The sequence below is a fragment of the Humulus lupulus genome, chromosome 9 (genome assembly GCF_963169125.1).
Source record: "Humulus lupulus chromosome 9, drHumLupu1.1, whole genome shotgun sequence".
In the NCBI taxonomy this organism is placed as follows: Eukaryota; Viridiplantae; Streptophyta; class Magnoliopsida; order Rosales; family Cannabaceae; genus Humulus; species Humulus lupulus.
The window spans coordinates 72614359-72637272 of NC_084801.1; the positions used below are offsets into that span (position 1 = coordinate 72614359).

General features: G+C 43.0%; 1 long non-coding RNA gene across 1 annotated transcript; it reads left to right on the top strand.

Moving 5' to 3' along the window:
* Positions 1–17703: 17703 nt before the first annotated feature.
* Positions 17704–21155, top strand: LOC133801811 (uncharacterized). The gene is made up of 3 exons (XR_009876991.1): positions 17704–18077; positions 18160–18238; positions 20913–21155. It is a non-coding gene; the product is annotated as an uncharacterized LOC133801811 (long non-coding RNA).
* Positions 21156–22914: the final 1759 nt, after the last annotated feature.

Below are 22914 nucleotides of genomic sequence, written 5' to 3' on the forward strand. Positions count from 1 at the left end.
TATAATTGTTAGAAATTTTATGATTAAGTATGTGATTAAAGGTCCTAGCTCGTATTTAGGCTTGGTTGTGGTTTGGAGGTCTGATTAAGATGAGGTTTTTGGGAAAATTGGCTGGGAGAAGCATGTGAAAAACCCATAATTTCTATGCTTGAAAAGGCACGCTACGACCTAGTCCTGGGGCGCCGCAGCACGTGTGGCCAATTGGCCATGGGATGCGCTCTGGGATGGGGGAACGCCGCGACCCATGAAGCCAAGTTACAGACCGCCTCCCCTTTGGCTTGGCTCATTTCTCTCTGACTTGGGCACAAGTCGTGACCCACTAAGCTAGGTCATGAACCACCTGGGGATTTTTAGCCTTAGAGTGGTTTTTAGAATTTTTAAGGCACTAGGGTTCAAACCTAGGCGCTCGGGACAATTTCTACTACCAGGTTTAGTAGAAATTATTGTGCCGGAGGCTAGTTTCTGTCTCCTAAGTATTTATTTGGAATGTGTTATACCCAGATTTCGAGCCATGGTAAATGTGACCTCGAAAGTTGGATTCACAACAAATGGACTCATAATGATTGGAGTATGTTCCAGGATTGTATATCGAGCCTGCAAAGTACGATATATGATCTCGAGTGTGGTGACTACGAAACGATCGCGATCTCGAAAGGCAGCTCCGAGAATACACTCATCTTCGGGGACGACTTCGGATCGGGGGGTCTCGAGCTCGATGTATGTACGATCTCAAAAGACACGTGATCTCGGGAGATGTCATTAGCTCGCACAATGACGTGAGACCTGGGATGTTAAAGCCTTAGAGATACGCGATAACTACCTTGAATATCTACAAGTATTATAAATATGAGATGTAATCCTCATTTATTAATGTAAATCCCCAAGAATTGTGGGATATTATTTGGTCAGTTATGCGTTTCCTGGTCTTCAGGGACGTTTCCTTTTATATCTGATTATAGGCATTTAAAGCCATTTATTTTATTCACAAAAGAGTAACTACCCAAAATATGTGGGATAGTATTCTGCATCCTTCTCTATAAATAGAGAAGCCATGCACCATTGTAATGGACCGAAATTATGATCCTTGAGAGAAAACTCTGAAGAATTCATGCTTAAGAATTTTCAGAGATAATCTTGAGATTAATAACAGAGACTCGTGGACTAGGCAGATTTAACTCCTGAACCACGTAAAAATAGCGTGTTTGATTTGTTTCATTTCATTTAGCCATTGTCATTTATTGTTTACGTGCTCTTCTTTCACTGTTTGTAACGCCCTACTTCCTTAGAGCCGTTACTAAGTGAGGTTTTAAGACAAAACAGTGTGCAAAGAACTCGCTAACCGAGGTTTTGAAACAAAAGTGTGACTAATTAAAAGTTAAGGCTGTAATCTTTGAAAATGCGTCGTTTCATTAAAACTTCTATTATTAAACATTTGGTATCCCAAAATAAGGTTTGAAAACTAATTACATCTTGAAATAAGATTACAGTTGAGAAATCATAAAATCATAGATTATTACAGCCATTTTCGAATAAACCCCGAACCAAAGCAGTCGAGCAGGCCAAACATGTACGCGTCGCTTCACGCTCTCCGTACTCATGGTTGGTTGACTCAGTCCTTGCTTCTACCTGCCACACGGAGCACCCGTGAGCCGAAGCCCAGCAAGAAAACCCAGATAATACATAACATATGCAATTCATATAGCTGGCATAATTTACTGATAAATAGGAAAACCATCATAATAAACAAGCACGGCCATGCCGCCCCAGAGGCCTTACCAAAGCCTGGGGTTTCGGTTCTCACCGTGAGGATAACTCATGTATCCCTTGGGTCCCACCCTGAATATAAGCATCCCATGTGCTGTGTATTACTTTCGGCCCCACGGCCGTACCCGGCCTACGCCGCACTCGGCCCTTGCCGTTCATTTCATTATAATCACACATATAGTACATTCAAATAATCATTCACACACATCATGATTCATTTAAGGTTAAACATTTGCACATAATACAATCTGGGGCCATGCCCTGCAATCACACAGTGGGGCCATGCCCTATTCTCGGGTGTTACGGTTTTCTTACCTGTGTCCCGCGCTTTCCGATGCACCACGGTCACGAGCACGGTCCTCATAGCACGAGCCTCTCCGAAAACCTAGTCACAACACACACAAAACACTTTTAATATTAACCAAACCCAAAACCACTTCCCGGGACCAATCCCGCACTCCCGGGACCTCTAAATCCATAAAGCAAAGTATCGGAACCATCCCCCGAGTCCCCGGGCAAAAGCCCTAAAAACCAGAATTTTGCCTGCCAAAATGGTCTAGGGCCGCGGCACTCCTCTCAAGGGCCGCGGCACCCAGCAACCTGACCTCCTCCTGATGCAACCTCGCGCCGCGGTGCCAAAGAACAGGGCCGCGGCACTCATACGCGAACCCAGATTTTCTGGGTTTTCTCTTGCGTTTTTCCCGAACTAAAACAATCCCAAAACATCCCAAACTCAAGCCTAAGCCCCAAAACCATATCAAAACCCCAAGTAGACCATTCAATCATCCCACAAACATCATAACCCAGCTCAAGAACACAATCACTCTCAAAATCCACCCCTTAGATTCCTAAGTTCAACAACTCATACAAAACCTAGAAACTCAACTCAAGCTTTAGATTCCTCAAATCAAAACAGAAACAAGGCCCTAAATTTGCATAAAACTTCTTACCTTAAGTGGAGAATTCATTCTTTGCTTCCTAGATCCATCTCCAAGTCTCCAAATTTAAGCTCCTCCTCCTCCTCTTCTTCTTCTTCTAGCTTTTATTTTCTTCTTTTCTAATTTTATCAAAATCCAACATATATGCCAAGCCCAAACCGTGTACCCCTATAACACAGCTCAAATTTGTCTAAACCCCTTGCCAAATGACCATTTTACCCCTCCATCAAAACCCTTTGCTAACTAAACCTCAAGGGCACAGTAGTCATTTCTCCTATATTGCAATTCTACCATTTCTTTCACCTAAACTTGTTACTCTCAGCAGTAACTAACGGTTACCCAGGTTACTCAATCACCAATAACCAATACCCGCTAAACCTCAACTTAAACATAAAATTCCCAAAGTACCCCTAGGCTCCTCCCGAGCCGGGTACAACATCCCGTTGTGACTTTTAGACAAATTGGCTCACTAGGACCGTCTCGATGCGTGCATCCTGATAATAACACCACACTCACATGGCACCATTCACATAGTACAATTATCACAGATATGCCCTAACATGGCCAGATTACAATCATGCTCATTATAAGACAATCAGGTCTACATGCATACTAATTCACATAGTCATGCATCTCAATTAATCAAATAGTCATACAACGTGCAATGAATCATAATCATGCATTAAACTTATTAAAGTCATACATAAATCCCATCATGCCCTCCAGGCATACTGCTCCAGGCCCTTAGCTTAACACTGAATTTGGGTCGTTACAACTATCCCCTCCTCATGAGAATTTCATCCTCGAAATTTACCTGAACAACTCGGGATACCGCTCCCGCAAATCTGATTCCAGTTCCCATGTCGCCTCTTCAACCTTGCTATTCCTCCACAATACTTTAACCAAGGCGATGGTCTTGCTCCTAAAGACCTTGTCTAATAGCCATGCTCTCGATAGCTTCTTGTTTACACCGCACCCCTGCTGAAGCCTCAGGGTCTGCCTAGATTACAATAACCAATTCATTGTCTTATTCCTGATTCCAGAGATACTCAATAGTCGTCACCTCTACTCGGTGGGATCAGCTTGTAGGCCCTGCTGGCCTAACCCTTAGTACAACCTCAGAATTTTACGTTGAATCAAGAGTCAGAACTCTCCCTTCTTTCTCTGAACGCCTCACAGATCCTTGTCTGTTATAACGCAGAGACGCAACTCTTTCCTTCCGGAACTTTATTTCCTCATAACGTAGCAATTTACCAGCTCTTTATTCTTTCAGATAGGCAGACACTCCTGCCTTTAGAAGTTTCAACGACCTCTTTGGCTTTCTCCTGAACCGATGCCAAATCGTAGTATTCACTACCCTTTGTCTCTTACCATGTCCTATGTCGTGTTACTTTAACAAGACGCTAGCAACTGCCACCACGACTAACTTACCAGGGATTACACTTCCCTTAATACCTCAAGTATTCGCCTACTCAGTGCTCAATTCTTTAAGATATCCGATAAACTTTCAGACTGCCACCCCACTTGCAATCAACTGATAGTTCCAGGTTCCCACTCTGTTCTTTTCGTTCTCTAAATCCATTCCAATAATTTAAAATATTATAGGGTCTCAATTCAATGTCATCGACGTTCTATCCCGAAACCAGTTCACTTGCCCCAACAACATTAACTCAAACAACCGAGTTAAAACTTTTCATGTCCATACGTCTTACTTAAGGTCCATTGTGGTCTATCCCCATGATGCACCATCACATCACCTAACCCCTCAGGGTCTAAAGGAAAACAGTAGATTCTGTCACCCGCTCGACCCTCCTGGTACGACGTACCCAAGGAGGTGGAATGATATCCATTCAGAATTCTCGTTCAAAACCAAATCTAATTGGATCCTTCATCCATCCCTGGTATCCCAACTTGTACCACCCTAACAGGGTTCTTTCCTATTTCAACCAAAGCTGGCACTTCGGATTCTATAGCTCAGTGACACTCACCAGCTAATCATTGCCTACTAACATCATGCCGATCTCAGTCGTTGCCTTGTCCACTCCATTACAGCCTATAGCGTTATTCCTTGACTGACACACACCTCTCAGTTAGGAGTTCCGCCTCCAATTATATCTCCCCTCGCTCAATCGAGGATTTCAAACACTGATCATCCGTCTGTTACTTTTCACCACATCTGTGTCTCAACGTTATCTTTCTTATTAATACCCAACACCCAAGTGCCTTATGCCATGCACGACAGTCGACTTAACGTTCTAAGTGTATCAACCATGATCCATTCAGTCGTCTCCCGCAAGGTTCAATCCACCCTCGCGTCAATTTATTCCTGGGCGTGTCCAAATCGTGGTACATACCCCCATTTCCATAACCCTACCATAGATCAGGTCCTTTATGTAATCACTCTTTACTTAACCATAACACACACATTCCAGCATCGCCATATACCAATAAATTCTTACCTTGTCTTTTGAATTTCTTTATGATTTGACGCCACTCAGTCCGTCTAACCTCAAGTTTTACTGTTCTCCTCACCTCTGATGTAGTTGTCTCCGGAGGTGCTTATGCAATAGATGACGCGCTTACCAGTCTTGTTATGCTTTCTGTTCTTCAGACGCTCTTCATTAGCTTCTTTGCGGCTTCGGATAAATTCTTCTCTTACCTGTCCTTTCTTCTTGTAGCTCTTATCTGAGAACTCCTGACGACACCCAACTAACACTCCGTAGAACCTTACCTGAGATTCTGCCTTCTGGGTACTAACGTCTTCAGCATAATAATCAGTTGCTCACCATTTCCGTCTGGGAGTAATCCACATGTACTGCTCGTGAGCTTGAAGGGGACTTGTCCATGCCGTTCCTGCATCCTCTGCCTAAAGAACTTACCTGTGCTGCTGCAGCTTGAACCATTCCAGAATCTTTGTTACCAACTCCTCACACCCTACCCGGTGCAAACTAGACAATCCACGAAATGTCTCTATCCTTGGTTTCCAACTGGTAATCACAAGGTCATAGATCAACTCTTGGAGACATCGTCCTTTCTTGTATCCAACATTGTACTTTTTGGTCTAACTCCACGATGCTAACAATCCCCGCAGTATAACACTCTGGCTACTCCAGGGTCAAATTCCTTCGATTGCTTCAACAGACTTTCTGTCAGCCAAAACCACCTTTTACAACATTCGTTATACCAATCCTATCTGTAGTCTAACCTTGAAATACTCCTGAGTCTTCCTTTTATACCCACATAATCTTCCCACTGGTCAGCTCTGTCTCCACTCAGTCTCACTTTCATACTCCAGATGATATCCTCAACAATCCATCTACCAGAGTTTCTAACTCCTTCTCAGTAAGCAATACTGTCCTCAGCCTCCCGAATAGCACCTTTGAGGCAACCTCTCTATGTCCATCTCCCTCTCGGAACATTCTCAACACCGAACCCTTCCAGTTCGTTACATGCCCAAACCATAAGCTCGCCAGTTAAATACTCATCCTTGAGGACTCAGCCTCGAACTTGTAATGTATCGACGCATTCCAGTTCTCCGTTTCCCTCACCATGGGAAATCCATCCTAACATCTCAAGTCATTCTACGCAGAAGTCATGCCCCCACCTGACCTCCTCCCAGGTGGCATCCTTCCCCTTATGCATACACAATAACCTCCCTAGTTCCTATCACCAACTTGATAACTACCTCTTCCATCAGGCTTCTTTCCAATCTCAAATCAGGTGCCCAAGCACTGTCTGGGGTCCTTCTACCTCAAAATTGAGAATCCGACCTCGCTGCGTTCTATCAACACAAGTACCATCTTATCGGCCAGACCTTTTCCCCTTTCTGGCAAAACCAGAAGCCATAGAACTATCCGGGGTTCTATCAACTTGACTATCACAATTCTCTCTTTACTAACTCCGTCAAAGGAAGCACTGCCCTTGCGGCTCTAGCACTCATGCTCTATACATCAACCATCAGTTCCTCGAACAATATGGCCCTCTCCGCCATCCACATGCAGGCGATAAGTCCTTACATCAGAGCGGCCCAAATGCCCTGGACTATCCCCGAGTTCCATCCTTAAATGGGTCGCCACCATTTCCGGATACATCCGTCAGTATAAATTCCCAAAATGAATTATCCAATTCACCAAACCCATTGTTCTACACTATTGTTACTCTATCAGTCCAAACCAAACTTATAAGTCCACCAGTCTCCACAGTTCAAATTACGGCTTTATAACCTCTAACAATTCATCATCTAGGTTCTTCCCAACCCATTAAGCCAGTACCTCAACCCGAGTACCCTTTCCAGGCATCTCCCTGCCTCAACATTTAACACAACCCTCTAATCAGGATCTCTCATCCTCTTAACCAGGGTGGAAATTAACTCTGCTCATCTATTGACAAATTCCTTGTCAACTCGAACTCTCCTCAAAACCCGAGGTTAACACCCTTTAAGCCTTTCATTTAATACCCCTTTCTGTCCATACCTCACAGTAAACCATCACCGGTAACCTTACTGTTAAAACATCTAAATCAGCCATCTCCCCAGAGAATCCGCTCTTCTTCTATCCCATCTCAACTAACAAACTCCAAAGCTTACTCACACACTAGTGACCCCTTTGCTGCTGCTCTCAGGGATAACTAGAGATCTCAACTCCAACTTATATCTAGAATCCCTCTTTTCAACACAATATCGGGTCCCCAACCCTTCTAGGAACAAACAACTCGAGTTCTTCTGTCAAAACTGACCAACTCCTGAACTCTGTGGTTCCTACTCTGAACCAAACAACCACTAGGTCCAAATATCCACAGGTATAATGCACACACAAGCATATACTAGGTCAAATCCACAATGTCATATATTTAGCTACCAGATTTAACATCCCTAAGTATATCCACACTTGTAACGCCCTACTTCCTTAGAGCCGTTACTAAGTGAGTTTTTTTTTTTAGACAAAACAGTGTGCAATGAACTCGCTAACCGAGGTTTTGAAACAAAAGTGTGACTAATTAAAAGTTAAGGCTGTAATCTTTGAAAATGCGTCGTTTCATTAAAACTTCTATTATTAAACATTTGGGATCCCAAAATAAGGTTTGAAAACTAATTACATTTTTGAAATAAGGTTACAGTTAAGAAATCATAAAATCATAGATTATTACAGCCATTTTCGAATAAACCCCCAACCAAAGCAGTCGGGCAGGCCGAACATGTACGCGCCGCTTCACGCTCTCCGTACTCATGGTCGGTTGATTCAGTCATTGCCCTTACCTGCAACACAGAGCACCCGTGAGCCGAAGCCCAGCAAGAAAACTCATGCAGAACATAACATATGCAATTTATACAGTTCATCATAACAGATAATCCACATGCAAACAAGTCAACCATTAGACTAAGCAAATACGGCCATGCCGCCCCAGAAGCCTTACCGAAGCCCTGGGGTATCGGTTCTCACCGCAGGGATATCACACGTATCCCCTGGGTCCCGGGCCCTGCCCTGACCATAAGCATCCCATGTGCTTAGTGTTACTTCCGGCTCCACTGCCGTACCCGGCCCACGCCGCACTCGGCCCTTGCCGTTCATTTCATTATGATCATACATAGCATAAATCAAACAGCATTCATACAATTATCAATACATGTAAGTCTACACCCTAACATGTAATGCAATATAGGGCCATGCCCGGCAATCATCTCATCATGCAATATAGGGCCGTGCCCGGCAATCACACTATGGGCCCACGCCCTATCCTACGGGTGTTATAGTTTTCTTACCTGACAATTCGATAGTTAAAATCACCTGACTCCTTGAGCACGATCCCACTCGAGCCTTAGCGCACACCTAGGCACAAACATAGGTCAAAGTCAACACCGAACCCCAAGTCCGAAAACCTAGCCTTGGGACCAATCCCGAGCCCCCCGGGAAGTCCTAGATCCACAAAACAAGGTGGCGGAGTCGAACCCCAAACCCTAGGTCAAAATCCCTCACAAATAGCCCAAAAACCCCATTCTGGGCGCAGGGTAGCGCTACAGCGCTCAAAAGAGAGCGCTATAGCGCTACAAGCAGAATCAGCACCTCCCCAGAAAGAAGGCCTAGCGCTACAGCGCCCAAAGACTAGCGCTGTAACGCTAGTTGCAGGCAGCCAAAACCTAAAATCGCATTTCTGCGATTTCTTTCACCCAATCTCAAACCAAACTTCCCCAAATCTTTACCAAACTCAAAATCAAGCTTATGAACACTCTCCATTCATCCCAAGCATTCCAAATCCTCAAATCCCAAGATCATTTATCCCAAACCTCAAAATCTACCATGAACAACCCTAAACCAGAAATTCATGCAAACCACAAAGATAAAGTCTTAGAAATCATACCATTGCTGCAAATTTCGACCTTGAATCAACCCTAGGCCTCCTTAGCTTGCTATCCCCCAAAGCTTGCCCAGAAATCCCCTGAGATTCCCATCAATCCAGCTCAAAACACAGTTCAAACCATCAAAACCCTTAAAACCAAAAATCTCTAAAACTTACCTCAAACATTGATGTGTTCTTGCTAATCCTTGCCAAATCTTCAAGTATAACCTTAAGATTCTTGATGCCCAGCCTATCCTAGCTCTCCACCGAGCTTTTCCCCAAGAAAAACGGAGAGGAACGGTGCAAGAACGCACAAACCGTTCCTTGAGAAAACCCCCCCTGTTTTCTCTCTTTTCTTTCTTTCCTTCTTCTTTCTTTTCTTCTTCTTTCAGCATTCCCTCTCTCTATAAAGCCTAAAAAAAACCTATCTCCAAAAGCCAAATGACCAAAACGCCCTTCCTATAAATTCTAAATCCTTTTGTTCAAGTAGGGCCATTTTAGTCATTCACCCAATTCCCGCTAATCCTCAAGTGTCTCTAATATTTTCCCGTTGCTTCCCAATATCTGATAAATCACCAATTAATTATCCCCCATCATCAAAATAATCTCAATCTATTTCTCTGAATTCCTGCTCATACCCCCAGGCTCGCCCCGAGCTGGGTATAAATTCCTGTCAACACTTTCCGCTAGCCTGCTCACTGGGATCGCCTCGAGTCACAAAGCACAGATACATCCACATACCACTGTGGCCTCAACAATCAACACATATCAATACAGTTACGCCCCATCATGGCCAAAATTACAATTATGCCCTTCTAACACGATCCGGGCCTACATGCACACTAACTTACATAGTCATGCATCTCAGATAAACAAATAGTCATATAACATGCTTTAAATCATAACCATGCATTTAAATAATTAAAATCACACATAAATCCCATCATGCCCTCCTGGCACGCTAATCAAGGCCCTTAAGCCTTATTAGCGAATTCGGGTCGTTACAACACTCAACATGCTTCACACAAGCAAATAAACGGATATAACATACAGATTCAACTTAAACAATCGACCACATAGCTCAATATGTAAACCATTATGCCAATATTCATCCACATACATAATAATGTTATTCAGCATGCATCAATCTCAACATGCAATAATCAAGGGCCCAGCCCAACAACATCTCATGCATATGTCATTTCATTCCTCATGCTCCATATAAATAAGCAGGCAAACAGGGCATTCAAACATATATTCAGACATGTCAATTATTCATACCAACCAACCCTGAGTCGAGCTTGTCATTGACAGCGAGCGTACATGTTCGGTCGATCTCCAGAACCAATAAACCTTGGCTCGCTCTGATACCAAGTTGTAACGCCCTACATCCTTAGAGCCGTTACTAAGTGAGTTTTTAAGACAAAACAGTGTGCAAAGAACTCGCTAACCGAGGTTTTGAAACAAAAGTGTGACTAATTAAAAGTTAAGGCTGTAATCTTTGAAAATGCGTCGTTTCATTAAAACTTCTATTATTAAACATTTGGGATCCCAAAATAAGGTTTGAAAACTAATTACATCTTGAAATAAGGTTACAGTTGAGAAATCATAAAATCATAGATTATTACAGCCATTTTCGAATAAACCCCCAACCAAAGCAGTCGGGCAAGCCAAACATGTACGCGTCGCTTCACGCTCTCCGTACTCATGGTTGGTTGACTCAGTCCTTGCTTCTACCTGCCACACGGAGCACCCGTGAGCAGAAGCCCAGCAAGAAAACCCCAATAATACATAACATATGCAATTCATATAGCTGGCATAATTTACTGATAAATAGGAAAACCATCATAATAAACAAGCACGGCCATGCCGCCCCAGAGGCCTTACCAAAGCCTGGGGTTTCGGTTCTCACTGTGAGGATAACTCATGTATCCCTTGGGTCCCACCCTGAATATAAGCATCCCATGTGCTGTGTATTACTTTCGGCCCCACGGCCGTACCCGGCCTACGCCGCACTCAGCCCTTGCCGTTCATTTCATTATAATCATACATATAGTACATTCAAATAATCATTCACACACATCATGATTCATTTAAGGTTAAACATTTGCACATAATACAATCTGGGGCCATGCCCTGCAATCACACAGTGGGGCCATGCCCTATTCTCGGGTGTTACAGTTTTCTTACCTGTGTCCCGAGCTTTCCGATGCACCACGGTCACGAGCACGGTCCTCATAGCACGAGCCTCTCCGAAAACCTAGTCACAACACACACAAAACACTTTTAATACTAATCAAACCCAAAACCACTTCCCGGGACCAATCCCGCACTCCCGGGACCTCTAAATCCATAAAACAAAGTATCGGAACCATCCCCCGAGTCCCCAGGCAAAAGCCCTAAAAACCAGAATTTTGCCTGCCAAAATGGTCTAGGGCCGCGGCATTCCCGTCAAGGGCCGCGGCGCCCAAGAACAGGGCCGCGGCGCTCATACGCGAACCCAGATTTTCTGGGTTTTCTCTTGCGTTTTTCCCGAACTAAAACAATCCCAAAACATCCCAAACTCAAGCCTAAGCCCCAAAACCATATCAAAACCCCAAGTAGACCATTCAATCATCCCACAAACATCATAACCCAGCTCAAGAACACAATCACTCTCAAAATCCACCCCTTAGATTCCTAAGTTCAACAACTCATACAAAACCTAGAAACTCAACTCAAGCTTTAGATTCCTCAAATCAAAACAGAAACAAGGCCCTAAATTTGCATAAAACTTCTTACCTTAAGTGGAGAATTCATTCTTTGCTTCCTAGATCCATCTCCAAGTCTCCAAATTTAAGCTCCTCCTCCTCCTCTTCTTCTTCTTCTAGCTTTTATTTTCTTCTTTTCTAATTTTATCAAAACCCAACATATATGCCAAGCCCAAACCGTGTACCCCTATAACACAGCTCAAATTTGTCTAAACCCCTTGCCAAATGACCATTTTACCCCTCCATCAAAACCCTTTGCTAACTAAACCTCAAGGGCACACTAGTCATTTCTCTTATATTGCAATTCTACCATTTCTTTCACCTAAACTTGTTACTCTCAGCAGTAACTAACGGTTACCCAGGTTACTCAATCACCAATAACCAATACCCGCTAAACCTCAACTTAAACATAAAATTCCCAAAGTACCCCTAGGCTCCTCCCGAGCCGGGTCCAACATCCCGTTGTGACTTTTAGACTAATTGGCTCACTAGGACCGTCTCGATGCGTGCATCCTGATAATAACACCACACTCACATGGCACCATTCACATAGTACAATTATCACAGATATGCCCTAACATGGCCAGATTACAATCATGCTCATTATAAGACAATCAGGTCTACATGCATACTAATTCACATAGTCATGCATCTCAATTAATCAAATAGTCATACAACGTGCAATCAATCATAATCATGCATTAAACTTATTAAAGTCATACATAAATCCCATCATGCCCTCCAGGCATACTACTCCAGGCCCTTAGCCTTAACACTGAATTTGGGTCGTTACACTATTTGACGAAAAACGGCGTAAACAGTTTGGTGCTTTCATTGAGTGCCTTAAGCATTCATCCCTGAGAGATTCATGGCTACAAACAATCAGAACACCCCTGATGAAGTGGGTCCTCCGATTCCCGGGGACCACCGCCTCCACCGAGGGATGAGGATATGTACTACAATCCTGAGCGTTACGTTCCTATTGTAGAACTGGAAAACTGGCAATTGAAACAGCTGTTGGCAGAAGCCAACAAACAGAATGAGGAGTTGACTAGGATGGCCGCAGAGGCGCAGGTGGCTCAGCCCCCGCCTCCGCGTGAAAACCAAGTCCCTCCTCCAAGGGACGTGCATGTTCCTCCCCGGAGGCCCCGTGGACGTCCACGAAAAGATGCTTCCACAAGGAGGCCGACTCAACCTCCGGCACCAGCAGAGCCATCTGCTCCTCCTAGGCCCCAGAGGAGTACCCGAGCTCAGGTCCCGCCTAATCCACCTGTGGAAGTGCTTGCAGGAACTGAGAATAACCGAGCTCCTATCGAGGCTCGGACTCAGGTTCCTGGTAGTGCACCGAATGCGACTGACCCATCTCGGCCAAATTCTGGACACTCTAGGCCGAAGCAAGGGCGGCAGCCACCGTCGCCTATACGGTTCCCTCCATCTCCCATAAGATATCCTTCACCTCCCCGCAGAAACGCTCAACCTGTTCGAGATCAGGATCAAGGGCGTACGGGGCATAGACAAGGACACAGGGAGACTTTCCAGGAGCGGAGAGGCGCACAATCTGAGAAAAGTTAGACGTCCCGGTCTCGCACTGCAGAGACGGGGCGACTTGGGAAGAACCCATCGTGAAATGACCGATCGATGGGTTTCACCAGTGATGAATCCGGAGAGACCAGGTCCGTCAGTAAACACGACCGAGGTCGTAAAAATACTGGAAGCCACAAGAATCGTCCTGACCTGCGAAATCATCTGAATCAGAGCAGGGGGAAGGGAGAACAGACAATTCCGGACCTAAGGAATCACCTGAATGGGCGTAGAGATCCCTCACGGAGACGCGAGCCTGGAATCATGATCAATGACTGTCAATTCCAAACACCACTTAAGGACCCAGTCCAAGAAAGGATCGATCAGCTCGAAAAAGCCTTTAGGCTTTTAAAGAATGAACGAGGGAATGGTCGATATGAGGACTCTGACGAGGAGCTCGAACCGTTTGCTCCACATATTTCTAACACTCAATTTCCTCAAGGGTTCTGGATTCCTCACGTCCCAGCGTTTGAAGGAAAAACCGACCCATGCAGTCACCTGAGTACATTCCACACTATTATGAGGGCTAGTAACGTGGGTTACGAGCTCAGGTGCATGTTGTTTCCAACATGATTGGCCAGACCTGCCAAGAGTTGGTTCAAAAAGTACAAGAGACACTCGATAACTTCATGGGATCAGTTGTCTAGAGACTTCAAGAAGCAGTTCCGAGCTATGATGGGAGTCAGACCAGAGGCATCCACTTTGACTAACGTCCGACAACAGCCGGGCGAAACACTGAAAAGCTACCTGACAAGATTTAATCTAGAGGTCGCCCGAGCTCGAGATGTGGATGACAGTGGGCACCTGATGGCTATCCGAGCTGGTGTTTTACCCGGAAGTGCCCTTTGGGATGACATGCAAGGGAAACCGGTGAGGTCAATAATCGAGTTTGACAGACGGGCGCAGAGATTTGTCAATGTAGAGGAGGCGAGGTCAACGCTCAAGGCGACCTCGCAGACCGAAACTACAACGATAAACATTAACTCCGCCTCAACCTCGGCTGACCCAGCAACTCCACAGCCTACCTCGGAGAATCCCTCCAAGAGGAAAAAGGGCAAGGGAAATAACCCCAAGGCTGAAGGAGGAAAGAAAAAGAAAGGAGAAAGGTATTTCTCCGTATATAAAGTGCACACTGAGCTCAACGAGTCTCGGGAAAACATATACCTGGCTAATGAAAACCAGGTCCCCTTCAGGCGTCCGGACCCAATGAGGAATCAAAAATCCAAGAGGGATTCTAGTAAGTATTGCCGGTTCCATAGAGACACTGGACACACAACTGATGAATGTAGACAGCTGAAGGACGAGATCGAAGGGTTGATCTCGAGAGGTTATTTCCGGCAGTATGTCAAAAACCAGAGTACTGGACAGACTACTGCGAGCCAGAGAGTAGCCGCGCCTTCGACGGCACAAAATAATAACTCCCGATCTCGGGAAGATGACAGGCCCCCGCCGATAGATGGAGAGGACGTAATAACCATCTCGGGAGGGCCTCATCTCGCAGGAGGGGGCAGAAATGCTCAAAAGTGATACGTTAACAAGCTGAAGACAGGGGACGGGTCTCCTTATGAACCCGAACCTAGGGCACCAAAAAGCCAAAGGGTTGAAACGCAACCGATAACCTTCACTGAGGAGGACGCTTCCCATGTTCAGTTCCCTCATCATGATCCATTGGTTATTACTCTTCAGCTTGCCAACAAGAGAGTCCGCCAAGTTCTCATAGACAATGGGAGCTCAGTCAACATTCTTTATAAAGCGACTCTCGAGAAAATGGGACTCTCCCTTCGCGACCTGAAGGCATGTGCAACTACTTTGTACGGCTTTTTCAGGAGAAGGGACTGCCTGTATGGGATCCATTGAACTCCCTGTGACCTTGGGAGACTATCCAGTCTCGGTGACCAAGATAATGGAGTTCGTGGTGGTAGATTTACCGTTTGCCTACAATGTACTGCTCGGGAGACCCGCCCTGGTCGGGCTGGGGGCAGTGTCATCTATGAGGCACCTGGCCCTTAAGTTCCCAACCCCAAGCGGGGTCGGGACATTAAAAGGAGATCAATTGGCAGGAAGGGAGTGATATAGCATTTCTTTGAGGGGAAAGAAATAAACGAGCGCTCAAGCACTCGTTAACATACAAAATAAAGATGGAACAGTTTTATAAATTGACGAGGAAATCGATCCAAGGATTGAGGAGAAATTTCAGCTCGAACCATTGGAAGGGCTCGAAGAAGTTCAGCTCGACGAAGCTGATCCTTCGAAGAAGGTGAAGGTCGGAAAACACCTCCAAGACGAAGCAAAATAGCAATTAATTTGCTTTCTGAAGAAAAACCAGGATGTCTTCGCATGGTCACACTCAGACATGGTGGGGATAAGCCCGAATGTTGCGAGCCACGCATTAAACATAGACAAAAGATTTCCCCCGAAGCAACAAAAGCGAAGACAGCTGGACGAGGACAGAAAGAAAGCATTAAAGGAGGAAGTTGACAGATTAAAAGCAAACCATTTCGTTAGGGATGCTTTTTACCCTGACTGGGTAGCCAATCCAGTGTTGGTCCCAAAGCCCAATGGGACGTGGAGAACCTGTATTGACTACTCGGATCTCAACAAGGATTGTCCAAAAGACTGATTTCCGCTGCCAAGAATTGATCAGCTCGTGGATGCCACGGCGGGGCATGGCTTGATGTCATTCATGGATGCATATTCTGGATATAACCAGATTCCCATGCATGCCCCCGACCAAGAACATACGAGCTTCATTACAGCTAAAGGGCTATACTGTTATAATGTTATGCCGTTTGGGCTCAAGAACGCTGGAGCTACATATCAGCGGCTCGTAAACATGATGTTTTCAGAACAAATAGGGAACAACATGGAAGTTTATGTTGATGACATGCTTGTAAAGTCTCAACTTAACAAGAACCATGTTGATGACCTTGAAGAGTGCTTTGGCGTGCTCAGAAAGTACAACATGAAGTTAAATCCTCAGAAGTGCACTTTTGGGGTATCTTCGGGAAAATTTATGGGTTTCATTGTCAATTCTCGTGGAATCGAGGCTAATCCCGACAAAATAAAGGCCCTGATTGATATGCCTTCACCTCGGAAGCATAAAGATGTCCAAAGCTTGACTGGCAAGATGGCCGCCCTGAGCAGATTCATCTCGAAGTCAACGGATCGTGGCCTTCCATTCTTTAACTTATTGAGAGGAAGTAAGAAGTATGAATGGACAGAAGAGTGCGAGCTAGCCTTTCAGGAGCTCAAAAGACACCTCGCTGAACCACCCATCCTGTCAAAACCCGAAACGAGAGAAGTATTGTACCTATACCTCTCAACCACCGAACACGCGATAGGCGCGGTGCTCATTCGAGAGGAAGAAAGGGTGCAGAAACCCGTCTATTACATCAGTAAGAGATTACTGGGGGCAGAGTCAAGATATCCATTGATGGAGAAACTCGCCCTCAGTTTAATCCACTCATCTCGCAAGCTCCGCCCCTACTTTCAGGCACATCCCATCCATGTACTGACAGATCAACCACTTAGGCAAGTCCTGTCTAAACCAGAGGCGTCAGGTCGACTCCTTAAATGGGCTGTTGAGCTCGGACAGTTCGAGATCACCTACCATCCAAGAACAACCATTAAGGCACAAGCCTTGGAAGACTTCATAGTGGAGTGCACTGGTATAGCCGACGACGAGGTGATAACCACGGCCCACGAGCTGTGGAAACTTTACGTCGACGGCTCGTCAAATGAAAATGGAGCGGGGGCAGGAGTTCTTCTGATCACTCCTACAGGGAGCAAATTTCACTCTGCTTTAAGATTTGGCTTTAAAGCATCTAATAATGAAGCTGTAACGTCCTGCATTTTCGGGTACCTTTAAACGACTCGGGTCGGGATTTTTCCCCCGGGTTAAGAATATTATTTTAAATAATATTATATTTTGTTTGTAAGTATTCCATGAGTTATTGCTAGCCAAAATATGAATTTTGTGATTTTAAAAGTCAAGATAAGACTTTCGGTCCTGGACCTACACAAAAACCCTGATCGGGTAAAAATCTCGGAAAATAAAATAAAAAATCATGGCAATTATATTTTGGGCATAAAATACATTCATAAAAGTTAAAGTTTGGTCAAAAATAATAAACCTAAAAGAAAATGGAAATTTTAGGGCATTTTGTGTTAAATGCCTAATTTTAACGAAATGGGGAATATTATTCCATGAATGGACCTTAGGTTAAATTTTACTATGTGATTAATTAAATTAAATTTGAGATACATTTAATTTAATTAATTAATGTTAAGTTTGGTGATTAAAACTTAATAAGAGTGAAAAAAGGTGTCAAAAGCCAATTTGGACTTTTATTCTTATGAAACCTTTATTAACCTTTATTAAAAAAAATAAAAAAATGAAATGATCATATATGGCAAAGGGTGGCCGGCCATGTGGTGTTTTAGAGTGGTGTGAACCCAAATTTTTATAAAATTTAAATGCCATTTAATTAAGAGGTCAAGTGGGCAAGTGGGTAGAAAAGCACTCAAGTACCTTGTGATATTTTGAAGAGTATTGTGAGCAATTCCCACACTAAGAACCGATCACTCTCCATCTCTCATTCACTATCATCTTTTTTGAAGACCTCTCAAAGTGTTCTCTCCATTTTTCAAGCCCAAGAACACCAAGGAAACTTTGAGGCTAAGTCTTGGTCTAGGAAGTATTTTCCCTAAGGTAAACTTTCACTAATCTAGGCTTTTGTAAAGTTTTAAGCATAGAGTTTCAAATAGCTAATTGACTATGTTGTTGGGGGAAGTTTGTTAGGGTTTTTGAAAGGTTTTGAAGGAGTCAAAGCTTATAGGAAGGTCCAAACCTTAAGCAAGAACACCAAAGAGGTAAAAAGTTTACTTTTGATGAGTTTGTTGTAGGGTTTTTAGTTTTAAGCATTATTTTGTATATCTAATGCTTAGAGTTTCTTGTTGATGATGTAATAAGGTTATGGTAGTTGTTTAATAATTTTTATGATGCATGTGTATTGATTTTTGAAAATGGGAACCAAAACCCCCAAGGGTTTTGTAGGATACCCTAAAACAAAACATGTTTTAAGCTGTGACTTCCAAGGGGTCAAGCAGCCACTGTATATTTTTTTTGTAAAATTAAATTCTACTGTGATGTTGTTGAGATTGAGTACATAAAATTGAGCTTTTGAAACACTAAAAAATGTTTAGAAATGAGTAAGTTATGATATTTCAAAGTTTAGGTAAAAAACTGTTTTTTCGTATTCTTATTTTCGGAACCAAATTTGGACAGCCACTGTATAGGGCAAATGAACCCAGTTTTTTCTAAAATTTTGTCTACATATTTCCGGCATAACCTATTAGTCCACTGTAAAATTTGGTAAGAAAATATTAAACGGTTTGAAAGTTATTAACTGTCAAAGTTTGGAAAAAAATAAGGACTTGAAAATAAGGTCATTTTTACCTCATTGTTGGAAAATGATTTCACCAATCAAAAATGCTCATTTTTACCTAAGATTTTACAAAGACCTAAATGGCATAACAAAAATGGAATTGGGAAATTTTGGAAACAATTGGGTAAGTAAATTTCAAGTTATAAACTAACGAAGTATGTAGTTAAAAATGTGAAAATTAGGTTTTTCACACTTAGTGTAAAAATGAGATTTTGGAACATAAGGTAAAAAGTAAAATTTTGCTTATCTCAAGATATAAATTGGTAAGTCTTGAAATCATATTTTCACTAAAATTATCCTTTTGAGTTTAAATGAATTATTTTTATTAAAGAGTTTTTATTCTTTCTAAAAATAAGAGATTTAATTTATTAATAGTTAATAAATTAAAAGAGGGTTTAAAACCCTAAATTTTGAGAAAATAATTAAATAAATTATTTTCCTAGTAAGTAAAATTGATTAATTTCTTTTGGAAAATTAATTAGTCAAGATGAGAAATTTATAACGGTTTTCCTAATTAAGACAAATTAGGCAATTTTCTTAAAACGGTTTTTAGATATTAAAACCTTAAGAAAAATAAAAGGAAAATTTAAAGAGTTTATTTTCTTTAAAAATAATTAAGGAATTTATTTGTATTTTCTGGATATAATACCGGCTAAAATCTTACATATTTTAACCGACTAGTCGAAAGTGCAGGTTAATGGCGATACCTTGAAAGAATAAGATTTTTAGCGGATTGTGGGAAGTACCATTGTGATACCCGAGCCTAGGTATCGAGACCTTAGGATAGGTCTCCCCGAGACTTAGGGTTTAGTCTCGAATATTTTGTATAACTTTCCTTAATAGGTTTAAAACCAAATAAGGATTGTAAATCCTTACAAATGACTTTTATTAAAATGACCAAACTGCCCAAAATAATAATAATGAATTATTAGTGCCATAATTAATCCGAGTATACTGTATGGATAACTACAGTATTGGCTAAGCGTAACTGGACTGAACGTTGGAGGGTGAAAACTTGCTGAGCGCTAAGGACTCCAAGTAAGTCAACTTATATTGTATGGCTGCAACATGAAATGATTATTGTCTTGTATGTTAGTATAGGGATACATGCACATATATAGGCTGTCATAGAAAGTTGCTTAGAGACGTTAGTCTAGTGAGTGCTGATTTAGAAAATATGAATGGTAGAAGTCCGTCATATCCTAGATGGTTGATCCCCGTCACACTGCTTGATTTTATATATGTCTGGTTCATTACCGCGACGAGTGGCCATGAGATGAGGATAAGCTGGTTAAACCTAGGGGCGCCAAGATAAATGGGACCTAGGGGCCCTCATGCTTACTTAATCATTGGACGGTTAGAATCCGAGCAAGTGCTCTGATAAGTTATTCCCGGATAGCAGCCGTGAATATTGGCCATTCCGTGAGAGTGCCTAGAGATACTAGGGGTTGCCAAGATTGAGTGAGGTTGAACACCCTAGGGGCAGCTGCTCACCAGCACCACTGATTAACATAGAAGTCTCCGTAAAATCGTGTAAATTGGATTACACTCTTGAATATGTAGCGATGCCCTAGGTAACACGATAGTTACCCTTGATGAGAATATTTATTGGCTAGATCTTAGTGTGGGGACTCAGCTCTCTTTTACAGATTAGCAATTATGTTGGAGGGCGCGTTACGCATGAATTGTTGGAAATTGTCCAGCGTTGGTCTCGAATTATTTGGTGATATAATATATCTGCTTGCTCTGGGATTTTCTGAGTGCAGGGATGTAATTGTTGATAAGATATAGTTGTGATATAATATATCTGCTTGCTCTGGGATTTTCTGAGTGCAGGGATATAATTGTTGATTAGATATAGTTGTGATATAATATATCTGCTTGTTCTGGGATTTTTCTGAGTGCAGGATTTTTATTTAGTTACGAATTAATTTATCATTGGTTATCAGGCATGACCATAAGTTTGCCAGGACGCTTTAGCGTTCTTGAAATTGATTGTTTAGGGTCCGGATGGGTCCGGAACCCTAATTCTCTACATGCTTTGTTTGAAAGTTGATCCTACTAAGCGTTTTCGCTTACCTAGTTGTTTCATGTTGTAGGTAAGAGCAAGGGCAAGGCAGAGCAGTGAGCGCTGGAGTCTTCCTTGCAAATGTACATGTGGACCGACCTTTTGGGAAGCCTTTTTATTTTTGGAAATGTTGTGTAATTTTCCTAAACTAGGCTCACTCTAATCTTTGTAAAACATGTTTGTAACTAAATGTTAAGTATGGCCATACGACTTTTTAAAAAGTTTTTTTTTCTATGGGTTTTTGAGACATTTTGTTAAATGAAAACATTTATATTTCCGCATTATCGTGTCTTGAAAATCCGGGTCGTTACAGTTGGTATCAGAGCTCGAGTTGAGCCGGTTCTGTAGACAACCCACATGTACATTTTGCAAAGATTGACCGGCACTCACTGTAAGTACTGTTTCTTCATTTAGTGTGTTGGTTTCTTTTTATTCACCTCAATTCTATAAATTGTAGGTTATGGTCGATATACCTGAGATAGGTGACCCTGTGATAGGAAAACTACCCATGATCCCTTCGCCTAGAATCGATTTTCTATAGACTCTTTAACGATGAGAATTCCTTGCCACTTTGAGTACGAATGATGACATTGGCGTTCCATTTGGCAATGTACGCAGTACATGACAAAAGTCTTCAGTAGAGCCAGAGGAGGATCTCGAGCAGTCTGACGAGGATACCGACCTAGAGCTGGATATGTTGATGGACAACTTAGATTAGGTTATGTTGTGAGGGTCTTGTTGATACTTCTTGTAAAGACCTTGCAAACCTACTAGGTTGTAGGACTTTGGTGTAGTTGTAGATGAGAACCCGCCAATGGAGGAAGTGGCTGATGAAGAACTCGGCGACGGGTAAATTTCTTATGAGGAGCCGATGGACCAAGATGAGGAAGATCGCGAAGAAGATTCCAAGGAAGATCCCGAGGAAGATCCCGAGGAGGATCCTGAGGATGGTTCCAATATGGCAGCGGAAAGCGACACCGGCTAGGTGTTAGGAGCTACATAGGTGATAGAAACCCACCTACTTTTGAAATATGTACATACCTTGTATATGATTAAGGAAATTATTAACTGGTTAGCAGGGTTATGACTCTATTTTTAGGGCTAATCTTGTAAGTCCCTTAGACTTGCCAACCCAAACTTGAAACGTTGTTGTATATGGTATAGGTTATGAAATGAAGTTGCTAACTTTCGTTAAAAAGTGTTGATTGCTTGTTGTGCTTGATATGTTTGGTGTGCTTAATTAGGTTGATTAACTATCTGTGTCAATATTAACTTCTCGTCCTTATGCGCTTAAGAGCTTTTGATTGAAATCAAACAATTGGCAAGGACAAGAGCTCAAAGAGGAAGGGGTGTTGCTGGCCGAGGCCAGGCCGCACCTGCTGATAGAGCTCAGAACACGCCTGCCGCTAGAGCTCCAAACCAAGCTGATAGAGTTCGCGAGATAGCCGAGCAGATGAACAATCTGCAAAGGCTAGTGGAGACGCAGGGAGCTCAAATAGAAAGAAAGAGGGCAAAAGAGACAGGAGGACGCTGATGCCCTCCAAGCTGAAAGATTTAACACCCTTCTGGGACGACTCCCTATACCACCCAACAATTCTCAGAACTACGAAGTACCACCTGCAACCAATGAAGAACAAAACCGTGGTCCGCAGGTTATCATTGAGCAACCTGTACAGCCAGTAGAAGCGCCAAGAGCTGCCTGAGCAAAACCTATATCAGAAAGGTTCGGCAACCAAAATCCACCTATATTCGAGGGGAGCAGTGACCCTTCAATGGCAGAGGAATGGATTAGTATCTTGGAAAGAATCTTCAACTTCATTGGAACTACTGAGAGAGAGAAGGTAGTCTGTGTGACCTATATGCTGAGAAAAGATGCCCGCATCTGGTGGGACGCAGCCAAGAAAGGGCATAACGTTGCCGAGATGGAATGGCTAGAGTTCTTTACCTTGTTCAATGGAAAGTACTTTAGTAAAGCGGTGATTGAGCACAAAGTGAATGAGTTCACTAATCTGAAGCAGGGAACATCGAGCGTG